The sequence below is a fragment of the Leopardus geoffroyi genome, chromosome C3 (assembly GCF_018350155.1).
Source record: "Leopardus geoffroyi isolate Oge1 chromosome C3, O.geoffroyi_Oge1_pat1.0, whole genome shotgun sequence".
Taxonomy (NCBI): domain Eukaryota; kingdom Metazoa; phylum Chordata; class Mammalia; order Carnivora; family Felidae; genus Leopardus; species Leopardus geoffroyi.
This window is the reverse complement of record NC_059338.1, coordinates 130248664-130261362: the sequence shown is the minus strand read 5'-3', so window position 1 is coordinate 130261362 and position 12699 is coordinate 130248664. Positions and strand designations below refer to the sequence as shown.

Genomic DNA, 12699 nt, shown 5'->3' with positions numbered 1-12699 from the left:
TAGAAAGGTGGGCATGAGCCCTGACCCCTCCCTCTCCTTTACTACTCCCATCCATTAGGTGAACTAACTAGGTAGGCTCAACCTTCTGAAATCTTACACCTGTTCCCTAATCTACATTCCCTACTCTGTCTTTGCTCAGGTTTTCACAATTTCTTTCCTAGCTAACCCATTTCAAACCTGCTAGTGACCTATCTCAAATAAAAACTGAGGCAACAGCTCTGCCCCCTCAAATTTCATTTTAAGCCACTACCTATAGGATGAAATCAATGTGTTGTGGCATGGCACACATTTAGTCTCCTATTCTGACCCCTGTCTACATCTTCAGTCTCATTCTGACTTTGCTTTCCTCCTATTCTTATTTTTTTTAATTCTTTTTTGTAACATTTACTCATTTTTTGAGAGACAGAGCGTGAGCAGGGGAGGGGCAGAGAGAGAGGGAGACACAGAATCCAAAGCAGACTCCAGGCTCTGAGCTGTCAGCACAGAGCCTGACACAGGGCTTGAACTCACAACCTGTGAGATCTTGACCTGAGCCAAAGTCAGATGCTCAACTGACTGAGCCACTCAGGTGCCTCGCTTTCCTCCTATTCTATGCTCAGATACTGCAGTCCCTATAGCTCCCCTAAGGTCATGCTATTCAATTTCTCTCTACCTTTGCTCTTGCTGTTCCTCTTACCTACAGTGAATGTTCTGTTCTTAGAAACACAAACCCAATTCAAACTGGGTTTAAATGATAAGGAAGATTTATTGATTTATGTAAGTAGTAGGACAGGCTTCAGGGGTGGTCTGGTTCAGTGGCTCAGTGATGTCACAAAGAACCCCTATTTCTCCTTTTCCATGTTCTATTGGGTCCTTTTCATTCCAAGGCTGGCATTACAAGACAGCTGCTGACCACCCCTGAGTTACCTACCCCCTTGTCCACATCTGAGGTGGAGGTAATTGTATGGTGGGGAGAGAGCAGATGGTTTCCAGAAAGTCTCTCGAATAGCAAGAAACACTCTTCTCTAGAATTCTTCAGTTGGTGTTGCCCTCAATCCCATTAGCTGACATAGGACCATTAGCTATGGCCAGAAGATAGGATTATGTGGTTCAGAGTGCTACCTACTTCCCCTTGAGAGGGGTGGGATTGGGTTCTTTGGTAGGATATGGGCTTCACTGGGTACATGTGGATACTTAGTCTGAAATTGGGATGGTTTCCTATTAGAGGGGTTTGGATGTCAGGAAGGATACAATAATATTCTCAGTACTTTTTTTTTTTTTTTTAAAGCTTGAAGCTTTAGGATTATTATTTTTTTTATGGAGGTATAACTGGCATTGCATTATTTTAGCTGTACAACATAATGATTCAATATTTGTCTATTTGCAAAATGAGCACAGTAAGTTTAGTTAACATCTATCATCATAGTTATAATTCTTGTGCTGAGAACTTTTAAGACTTACTCTTAACAACTTCTAAACATGCAATGTAGCGTTATTGCCTATAGTCACTATAGTCTGTACGTTACAACCTAAGACTTTTTATTTTATTTTATTTCCTTTCCTGCTGATTTTGTCCTTATCCACTTGACAGAAACAAATGACTCATTTCTCAAGGTTTGAGGATGGCAACAACTTAAAGTTTTGAAAGTAAACAGCAAATTAACTGACATAGAAACCAAAGCTGAGTTCAGACTGACAACCAGATTTGCTTTGTCCTTGGATTGTCAGTTCAAAACCTGGCTAATTCTAATGTGAGTCCAACTTGCTGTCCATATAGCATTAAACTATGGGTAGTACCTTAGTTTTGGTTGGTGAGTTAAAAAAGAAAAACACAAATTCCAATAACTGTACCCATTCTTTGCCTTCCTCTTCTTGTTAAGTATTGGATTTTAATATATTTTTTTCTGTGAATGAATGTCATTATTTTAGATCTGCATATAATACAGCTTTTTATTTTACCATTTTTTAAGTTTTATTTTTTAAAATTTATACCCAAATTAGTTAGCATATAGTGCAACGATTTCAGGAGTAGTTTCCTTAGTGCCCCTTACCCATTTAGCACCCCCCCCACAACCCCTCCAGTAACCCTCAGTTTGTTCTCCATATTTATGAGTCTCTTCTATTTTGTCCCCCTCCCTGTTTTTATATTATTTTTGTTTCCCTTTCCTTATGTTCATCTGTTATGTCTCTTAAAGTCCTCCTATGAGTGAAGTCAGATGATTTTTGTCTTTCTCTAATTTCACTTAGCATAATACCCTCCAGTTCCATCCACATGGTTGCAAATGGCAAGACTTCATTCTTTTTGATTGCCAAGTAATACCCCATTGTATATATATACCACATCTTCTTTATCCATTCGTTCATCGAGGGACACTGGGCTCTTTCCATACTTTGGCTATTGTTGGTAGTGCTGCTATAAACATGGGGGTGCATGTGTCCCTTTGAAACAGCACCCCTGTATCCCGTGGATAAATGCCTAGTAGCGCAATTGCTGGGTCGTAGGGTAGTTCTATTTTTAGTTTTTTGAGGAACCTCCATAGTGTTTTCCAGAGTGGCTGCACCAGCTTGCATTCCCATAGGACTTATTTTATAATGAGAAGTTTATACCTTTTGATTCCCTTCACCTATTTTGCTCCCCCTCCCCCATCTCTGAAAAGTATCAATTTGTTCTCTGTATCTATGAGCTTAGCTTTTTCTTTGTCTAGGTTCTCACCTATAAGTGAAATCATATGGCATTTGTTTTTCTCTGCCTAGCTTATTTCACTTAGCATAATACCCTCAAGGTCCATCTATGTTGTTACAAACAGCAGGATTTCCTTCTTTTTATGGCTGAAAAAAACCACATGTAATATACATACCACATCTTCTTTAACCATTGATGTACCCTTAGGTTGTTTCCATATCTTAGCTATTGTAAATAATGCTGCAATGAGCATAGGGGTGTGCATATTTTTTCAAATTCCTCTTTTTATTTTCTTTAGGTAATTACCCAGAAGTAGAATAGCTAGATCATACAGTAGTTCTATTTTTAACTTTTATTGGAAACTCCATACTGTTTTCCACAGTGGCTGCACCAGTTTGCATATCCACCAGCAGTGCACAAGTGTTCCCTTTTCTCCACATCTTCACCAGCACTTGTTATTTCTAGTCTTTGTGATGGCAACCATTCCTTTTTTATTTTTTTTTTATTTTTCAATATATGAAGTTTATTGTCAAATTGGTTTCCATACAACACCCAGTGCTCATCCCAAAAGGTGCCCTCCTCAATACCCATCACCCCCCCTCCCCTCCCTCCCACCCCTCATCAGCCTCAGTTTGTTCTCAGTTTTTAAGAGTCTCTTATGCTTTGACTCTCTTCCACTCTAACCTCTTTTTTTTTTTTTTTTTTCCTTCCCCTCCCCCATGGGTTTCTGTTAAGTTTCTCAGGAACCACATAAGCGTGAAACCATATGGTATCTGTCTTTCTCTGTATGGCTTATGTGTGATGGCAACCATTCTAAGAGGTGTGAGGTGATATCTCATTGTGGTTTTGGTTTGCATTTTCCTGATGATTAGTGATGTTGAGCATCTTTTCATGTAATCAGTACTTTCTTTTTAATCTTCATTTTATTTAATAAGTGTCTGAGCACCTACTATGTATTAGGCACTCTTTCTAGGCACTTGCGTTTCAACATTGAACAAAACAACTTCCACTGAGAACAGATAGAAATTAAGTAAATTAACTTATAAACAAGATGAGTTTGAAGGGAGGGGTTTATAGTCTAGTAGATTTAAGACCTGTTATGAATGAGCTGTATTGAGGTTCCCTGGGCAGCAAGTTTATGACTCAATAGATGTGAACCAAGTGTGCATTTTGCTGAGTAAAGTTTGATTAGCTATTATCTTGTAGAGCAGGAATGAAGAATTTTTTTCGTGGAAGTGTGGGGGAGAAGTTGAGAAGATCTTATATGTAGTTTTATCTTTATGTGAAGACAGAGGAGAGGGGGGAAAAATGAAGCAACTGCCATGAGAAGAAAGAAAGATACTTAAGGGGGATTTTGGGGGAGGGCTTACTTTATGTTGTATAAAAGCCTACACCTTTATTTCTTTAAAAAAAAAAAAAAACTTGGGTAAAGTCTACATTCCATGAACAGACACTTCACAAAAGAGGATAGCTTAATGGCAACATGAAACATGAAAAAGTGCTCTACGTTATCAGGAAAATGCAAATTAAAACCAGAATGAAGGAGGTGCCTGGTTGGCTCTGTTGGCTAAGTGTCTGGCTCTTGATTTCGGCTCAGGTCATAATCTCATGGTTTGTGGGTTTGGGCCCCACATTGGACTCCATGCCGACAGCGCAGAGCCTGCCTGGGATTCTCTCTCTCCCTCTCCGCCCCTCCCCTGCTTGTGCTCTCTCTTTTTCTCTCTCTCAAAAACAGATAAATAAATACAAAAAAAAAAAAAACAAACCCAACAAAAAACAGAACAAGGTACTTCTATACTTCTACCAGAATGGTTGAAATGAGAAGACTAATGATAACAAGTGTTGGGGGAAGCTGTGGAACATTCGGAATTCTATATTGCTGGTGGGAGTATAAATTGGTAGAACACTTCATTCATTCATTCATTTATTTTATTTTATTTATTTTGAGAGAGAGAGAGAGTGAGTGTGTGGGGGAAGGGGCAAGCAGGGGAGAGAGGGAGAGAGAATTTCAAGCAGGCTCTGTGCTGTCGGCACAGAACACAATGTAGGGCACCCCGGTAGAAGACATTTAAAGTTAACCAGATATCATTTATAATCCAGCAATTCTATTCCTGGGTACATAGGCAACAAGAATAAACATTCAGCACACCAAAACACATGTGAAAGAATGTTCGTTGCAAATGTATAATGGTTCCAAACTGGAAATAATCCAAATACTCATCAACAGCTGAATGGAGGTGTTAACTGTATTAGTATTGCAAATACATATCCATACATTGGAGAACCTCACAGCAATAAAACACTACAGCTGCTGGGGCGCCTGGGTGCCTCAGTTGGTTAAGCGTCTGACTCTTGGTTTTGGTTCAGGTCATGGTCTCTTGGTTTGTGAGTTCAAGCCTCGCATCGGGCTCGGTGCTGATAGTGTGGAGCCTGCTTGGGGTTTTCTCTCCCTCCCTCCCTCCCTCCGTCTTTTTCTCTCTCTTCCCCTCCCCCGCTCATGCTCTCTTTCAAAATAAATAAACTTAAAAAAAAAAAAAAAGACACACAAATTATATGAACTTCAAGAGCATACAAGGGTGCCTCAGTTGGTTAAGCATCCGACTTTGGCTCAGGTTATGATCTCAGGGTTCGAGCCCTGCGTGGGGCTCTGTACTGACAGCTCATAGCCTGGAACCTGCTTCGGATTCTGTGTCTCCCTCTCTCTCTGCCCCTCCCCCTCTCCTGCTCTGTCTCACAAAAATAAATTAACATTAAAAAAATTATTAAAAAAAAAAGAACAAACAAGAAATCTAATCTGTGGTGATACGTCAGAATATTGAGTTTCTTTTTTGGGGTGGGGGGTGAGTTTTAACTAGAGTGTATGAAGAAGCCTTTTGGGGTGTTGAAATTGTTCTGTATTTTGATCTGCGGGAGTAAACGCATAAAATCTTTTTAGCTATACAATTAAGACATGTGTCCTTTACAATATCTAAGTTATAGCAAAGTCATTTTTGAAAATTGTACGTTACACATCAATATCTTCTTAATTAGATTTCTATCTGTGCTTTTGATTAGATACTTCTGAGACTAAGCAGATGTCGCCTAATGAGGCACAGTCACATGTGATATTATACATAAATAATTATAATAAATTACCTTTCCAGGTTTATCTCTCACACTTCCTGACATATACATTATATTCCAGCCAAATTAGATTATTTGTTCTTCCTTCAACACCCTATCCTTTCTACTTTGTCTTTGCTCATGTTCTCTGTATATTAATTTTTCATAAGTTACATCACATTTTAAATGAGCCCAAAAAACTTTCTTTTGAAAGGAAACAAATCTTGTTAGACCTTTTGAAAAATGAAGAATCTCAATCTTATTACACCATTTATTTTTTAGGAAAAACTCAGATTTTCATATACTGAGCTTGTATAAGATGAAAATCACAAGATTCAGAAATATTCACAAAGAACAGCTAGGAAATGTTATTAGCAATAGTGAAAACAGCTCAGAATGATAATTCTGTAAGGCAGTGTCAGGTAGAGGAGTGAACATAGTCTTTGATGTCAGATGGATAGGATTTTGATGTGTTTTTGCCACTTGTTAGTGGTGAATTCCCCTAGGTCCCTTAAATTCTTTTTGATAAATCATAGTAGCTTCTAAAAAGTAATGGTGGTAATGGTTCTATATCCCCTTTCGACCTTTCAGTCACTTTACAGTGATAGCAAGTTGTAGACCAACTTTAATCACACAGAGACGCCAGTTACTGTGTTGTAAGGACGCTTGAGCAGCTCTATGGAGAGGCCTAGGTGGTGAGGAACGGAGGCCTCCTACAGCAGTGTCATGGATGAGCCATCTTGGAAAATGCTCCTTTGGCTCTGGCCAAGCCTTCTGATAACGGAAGCCCAGGCTGTCCCCTCGACTGCAAACTCATGAGAGACTCCGAGGTAGAACCACCCACCTGAGTCTCTCCTGGATTTATGACCTGTAGAAAAAAAAAATATGTGTATATATATATATATATATATATATATATATATGTATATGTATATGTATATGTATATATATATATATATGTATATGTATATATATATATATATGTATATATATATATATATATGATGTATTTTAAGACTGCTAAGGTTTGGGGTCATTGTTACTCAGTAATAGATAGCTAAAACAACTAGGCTAGTATTCCACTGAAAAGTCATCTGGTAATCTCTTTTCACTATATGTAAGTCTTGGACACTAGAAACAGATTCCTTAACTTTTGGGGATGTGTGTGTGTGTGTGTGTGTGTGTGTGTGTGTGTATAGTTTTTTTTTTTTTTTTTTTTTTTTTTGCCAAACTTCATAATCTTTTTATAATCAGCACATTGAAATACATTTCTTAGGAAATTGCTTTTTTATTTAAGTAAATGATTGACTTTGATTTTTAATAAATGCCTTTGTGGGCAAGTTGGTTATTTGCAAATGTAAGGTTGATGTGGGTTTAAACAACTATTAAGAAGAATTGAAGGGAACGTGTAGTTTTGTTGAATATATATTAAAAAAAAGTAAAGAATTTATATTGGCTGGGCCTGGGATGATTTTGGCAATGTGCCCCATCCATGTAGCCCTCTGACAACACATGCTCTGGGCTGCAGAAGCAGTCCTATAGAGGGAGTGTGGCGTACCAGTAAAGAGCACAGGTGTGGGAGCCAGAGTCCCTGGGTTTGAAGTTCCCCAGTGCGACTTACAAGCTGGGTGACTTTTGTCAGCTTATTTCACCTCTTTTGCTTTGGTCCCCACCTGTAAAAAAAAAGTTATGATATTCAAAGTACCAAATCATCAGATTTTTAAAAAAATCAGTTGATGTATGTAAAGCATCCAGGATAGCGTGTGGCACAAATATAAAACCATGTATTGTAGGCAGATGACCGCCCCCCCCCCCCCCCACCGCCAAGATGTCTACACCTTAATCCCTGGAGCCCATGAAGCCCATGAAGTTACATCGTGCGGCAAAAAGGACTTTCCAGGTATAATCAAGGTGTCAGACTTGAAAATTGGGGAAATTACCCTGGATTGTTGATGAGGCTCCAAACTAATTACATGGGCCCTTTAAAGCAAAGGACTTTCTCTGGCTGGAGGCAGAGAGATACAGAAGAATGAGAAGTCCGAGTTCCCAAGCCTGAGAAGGGTTAGTGCTACTGCCTTGTTGATCCTGAGAGGTATGGGGCCATATGACCATGTATAAGAACTGGAGGGAGGCCCCTAGAAGCTAAAAAGTAACACTGGCTGACAGAAAGGAAACAGGGACCTGGATAAGCTTGGAATGCCTCCTAGAAATTACAGGTGAGAGAACAGGCTGGCTGACAACTCAATCGTAGCCTTGTGAGACCAGAGCAAGGAAACAGTTAAGCTCACCAGACTTCTGACTTCCAGAACTGCGAGGGAATAAATTTGTGTTCCCTAAGCAATGGACGTTATGTTAAGCAACTGAAATTTGGGGTTTGTTTGTAACCACATCCTAGCTTATCCTAACTAATAGAGCAGTTCTGTAAATAAAAATATTTACAAATTGGGAGAAAATTAACTCCTGCCCCAGAATGCAATCTACCTTTTTCCTCTTACGAAAACACATCCACAAAAACAAACACAAATGAAAATAAAAGTATGTGGTGAAGGTTTAGTATCCCATCCTGATACATGGAAATGAGTCATCTTGTGTTTACCATTTCAATTCAGTAAACGTATATTGAATATCTGAAAAAAAAGTGTTGGGCAACACTTGACAGAGGAATACATTGTGTAGTCCCTACTCTTGATGAGCCTGTGGCTGCTCGGGAGGCGTAAAGGCAAGGGTAAACTGATGTCTGGGCCATGTTTAGAGGTAAGAGGGTGGCATAAAACCTGTAACGGAAAGCTGGATTTTGTGATACAGGATTTGTGCCATCAACATTTAGAAAAGAGCTACTATTCAGGGCTGCTGTTAGTAAAGATTCATGGAGAAAGTACAGAGGTACATACACGAGGAATGTGCTCTCGACTCGTCCTTGCTGTTTCTACCTTTCCATCTTCCCTGTTTTTATTTCTGGGTTTAATATTGTAATCCTATCATCACAGATTGCTGAAGTCATAAAGGAATTTAGAGATTATCTAGTTACAGAAAAGGAAACGCGTGTATAATCATAGCTAACTTTAGTAGGCGCAGAGTGAAAAATATTGATCATTTGGTGGTCAATAATGCGATAATATAATTATAATAATATGTAATTATTGATTACTAATGATAAAAATTAAATTTATTGATTGGTGGTTTCAGCCCAATAAATCATCAGTTTCTTAAATATTTTCTGTTCCCAAAGATGAGGAAGGATGAGTGCATGTATGTGGTGCATTCACGGGCTTGCCTAGTAAACGCCTATAACGGTCTTAGTTTTGACCTTGTCAAAACTTTCCATTCTCCTCCAGCCTGACCCACATCCCATTCTGTAAGTCAAAATCACTGGGGGCCCCAGCAGGAAACAGATGGCATTCTGAAACCGACTAATTTGAGGAGAGTTTAAAAAGAGGATTATTTACAAAGATATGTACAGGATTTAAGGAAGTCAATGGACGATAGTGTAGTATCCCGGCCATACTGACAGCTGGGGGCTATTATCACCTTAGTCCTGAAGACACAACAGAAAGAGATGGTTACTAGAATATCAGGAAGGTAGTTACATGGAAACCTGACCTGCCAGCATCTGTGGTCTTGGATGCAAGTACATAGCCAACCTGTGGTACCTGATAGGGAAGGAGCTGTGGGAAAAATACTCAACCTCAATCTCCTCCATGCTCTGATCTGTCAAAGTCTCCCACTGGTGAGTCCTATTCTGATTTGGAGGCAAGGGTCTTACTGAATTAGCTCAAAAAATTCAGCCTCCCAGGCTCAGAGAAGGATAAAAGTTGGAAGTCAAACAAGATATCTGGTATACCTTCTCTTGATACAAAGATACCTATTATTCTGAAAAGATTAAGACTTCCTAAGTTTAGATGTTTCAATTTCTTCAACTTTTTGCATGTTTGTCCTTCCTTTTCTCTTTCACTCCTGTCTCACAGGAAGTGTCTTTTTTTTTTTTTTTCAAAGCTAAGATAATTCCCTTCATCTCATTTCTACTCCCTCTTACGTAGAACGGAACACGAGAGGGTAAATAGTTGCTGCAGAAATTTTTGGTGTTCTTCCAGTAAATCTTAACATTCAAAAAAGCATGTCAGAATGTAAAACAAATATTATTGGGACAAATTTGGATATATTCTCATTTATATTCAATAGCAAATCATCAGCACACTTTAGTATTCTGACTCTTACTTTAACAAATTATCTGTGGGGCTCATCACAAGTGATCATGATGCAAAGTTAGGATTGGTGGCCTCCAGTAGTGATTGAAAGAGAGTGGTAGTCTGAGAAGATCTGCATTTCAGAGCTTTTGCTGGCTATGTTAGGATGAATTAAAGACTAGTGAGTTGGAGGTAGGGCAATGTGAGGCTACTTTTGGTCATCCGGGTGAAGGCCATAGCAGTGGGGGTGAAGAGAGGGGCTAAGTGTCTGACTTTGGCTCAGGTCATAATCTTGCAGTTCATGAACTCGAGCCCCGCATTGGGCTCTGTGCTGACAGCTCGGGGCCTGGAGTCTGTTTTGCATTCTGTGTCTCCCTCTTTCTCTCTGCCCCTCCCTCACTTGCACTCTGTCTCTGCCTCTATCAAAAATCAATAAACATTAAAAGAAAATTAAAAAAGAATATGGAGATTTCAAAGAGGGAGAAGGGTAGACATGAGGGGGTGAATGATGGGAGTGAGTGCAGGATGACTCCTGGGTTTTTAGATTGGGTGGTTGAGGGAACAGTGTGTTGACTCGGGTATTAGCCAGATAGTTGGAACCTTTGAGCTACAGAGAACCAAAAAACCCAACTAACGGTGGCTTAAGCCAGCATTTAGCAGCCAGTGTGCCCAGGCTCAGTAGTGTGCAGTAGGTGGGTTGCAGGTACTCTGAGATACTGATCTCCTTAGATCTTGGAGCAACCAGGTAAAAGCCTACGGTGGCCTGGAGCCCTGAGGAACTAAGCATGGATATCCTTATCTGCTTACCCATGTGTCATATAAATATCACTTTTTAAATACATGCTACAAAATCACAAAGTTCATTTGGCTTAAATAATAAACCATGTAAATTCTGGTTAAAATTAGATCTAGAATTGGTTAATTTGGTAGCAAAACACAGTTGTCAGGAACCCAGATGATCTCCATCTTTACATTCTGCCTCCTTCAGCATGTCAGCTTTCATCTTCATGCTTGTTCCAGATGGTTCCTGGGTGTAGGTCAGTCTCCTGTCCCTCAGTTTGGGCTTTTCTGATACTCTTCATGATAGGAGTCAGGTAACGAATCTTGGTAGGAATGTATCTCTGCCCCTCCCCTCCTCCCAGTGAAAGGAAATTTTCCTCAGGAGCTCATACGCTCTCTGCCTTATGTCTCCTTGGCCAGAACTTAGTCACACATCCACTGCCAGACCAGTCCTGGCAAAGGGGAATGAGATCGCCATGACTGCTTGCCAAATCAAGTGTGGAACTACATCTTCTTCATCTTGTGCTTAGAAGCCGGAGTCCTGTCTACATTACAGATGAGGTTCTCATCCTCCCACCTTGAAGCCCTTCGATGCTTTTCCATTTGCCTAAGCCAAAAGTTTTGGTCTGACGTTTCAGTGTTACTGAAACCTTTTCTAGAACTACTCTTCATACTCCATGTTCTAGTAATGATGAGATTTCTTCTCATTTTTATTTTTAAATTTTAATGTAACTCTTTATTTTTTGGTATTGGTATACTTTTCTTTTTCTTTTTTAATCATTTTAGTTATATTTTATTTTTATTTATATATGAAGAGCGCATGAGTGTAGGAGAGGGACAGAGGGGGAGAGAAAGAATTCCAAGCAGGGCTCCAGGCTCTGAGCTGTGGGATTGTGACCTGCACAGAAATCAAGAGTTGGTTGCTCAACTGGCTGAGATACCCAGGGGCCCTCTTATTTATTTATTTATTTATTTATTTATTAAAAAAAATTTTTTTTAATGTTTACTTATTTTGGGGAGAGGGAGAGAGCGAGCATGAGCAGGGAAGGGGCAGTGAGAGAGGGAGACACAGAATCTGAAGCAGGCTCCAGGCTCTAAGCCATCAGCACGGAGCCTGATATAGGGCTCAAACTAATGAACTGTGAGATCATGACCTGAACTGAAGTCTGAGGCTTAACCGCCTGAGTCACCCAGGCACCCCTTTTTATTTTTAATTGAAGTATAGTTGACATTAATTTCGGTATACAACATGACATAGTGGTTTCAGCAATTACATATATTACAAAATGCCCACCACAGTAAGTTTAGTTGCCATACGTCACCCAGAGAGTTATTATATTATTGACTTATATTGCCTATGTTGTATTTTTCATCCTCGTGACTTATTTATCTTATAACTGAAAAATTAAAACAAAATGTAATGTTTATTTATTTTTGAGAGAGAGAGAGCGAGACAGAGACGAAGTGAGACAAAGTGTAAGCAGGGGAGGGGCAGAGTGAGAGGGAGACGGAATCTGAAGCAGGCTCCAGGCTCTGAGCTGTCAGCACAGAGCCCTGCACGGGGCTGGAACTCACAGATCATGAACTGAGCTGAAGTCAGACGCTTAACTGACTGACCCACCCAGACGTCCCTATAACTGAAAAATTTTTAAAGTTTTAAATTCGTTAGCTAATAGACAGTGTAATATTAATTTCAGGTGTACAATTTAGTGATTCAGCACTTCCGTACAACAGTCGGTGCTCATCACAGGTGCACTCTTTAATTCCCATCACCTATTTTACCCATCTCCCCACCTCCCCTGTGATAAAAGTTTTTTTCTCTATATATAACTGGAATTTTTTACTTCTTAATCCCCTTCACCTATTATCCCTATCCTCCCACCAACCTCTCCTCTGGCAACTACTAGTTGGTTCTCTGTATTTATGAGTCTGTTTCTCTTTTTGCTGTTGTTGTTTTTTGTTCATTTGCGT

The 12699-nt window shown here is 39.6% G+C and overlaps 1 long non-coding RNA gene across 1 annotated transcript; it reads left to right on the top strand.

Annotated features, from left to right (window-relative positions):
- The first annotated feature begins 864 nt into the window (after positions 1-864).
- LOC123584925 lies at positions 865-6654 on the top strand. The gene is made up of 3 exons (XR_006705785.1): positions 865-929; positions 1571-1730; positions 6356-6654. It is a non-coding gene; the product is annotated as an uncharacterized LOC123584925 (long non-coding RNA).
- Positions 6655-12699: the final 6045 nt, after the last annotated feature.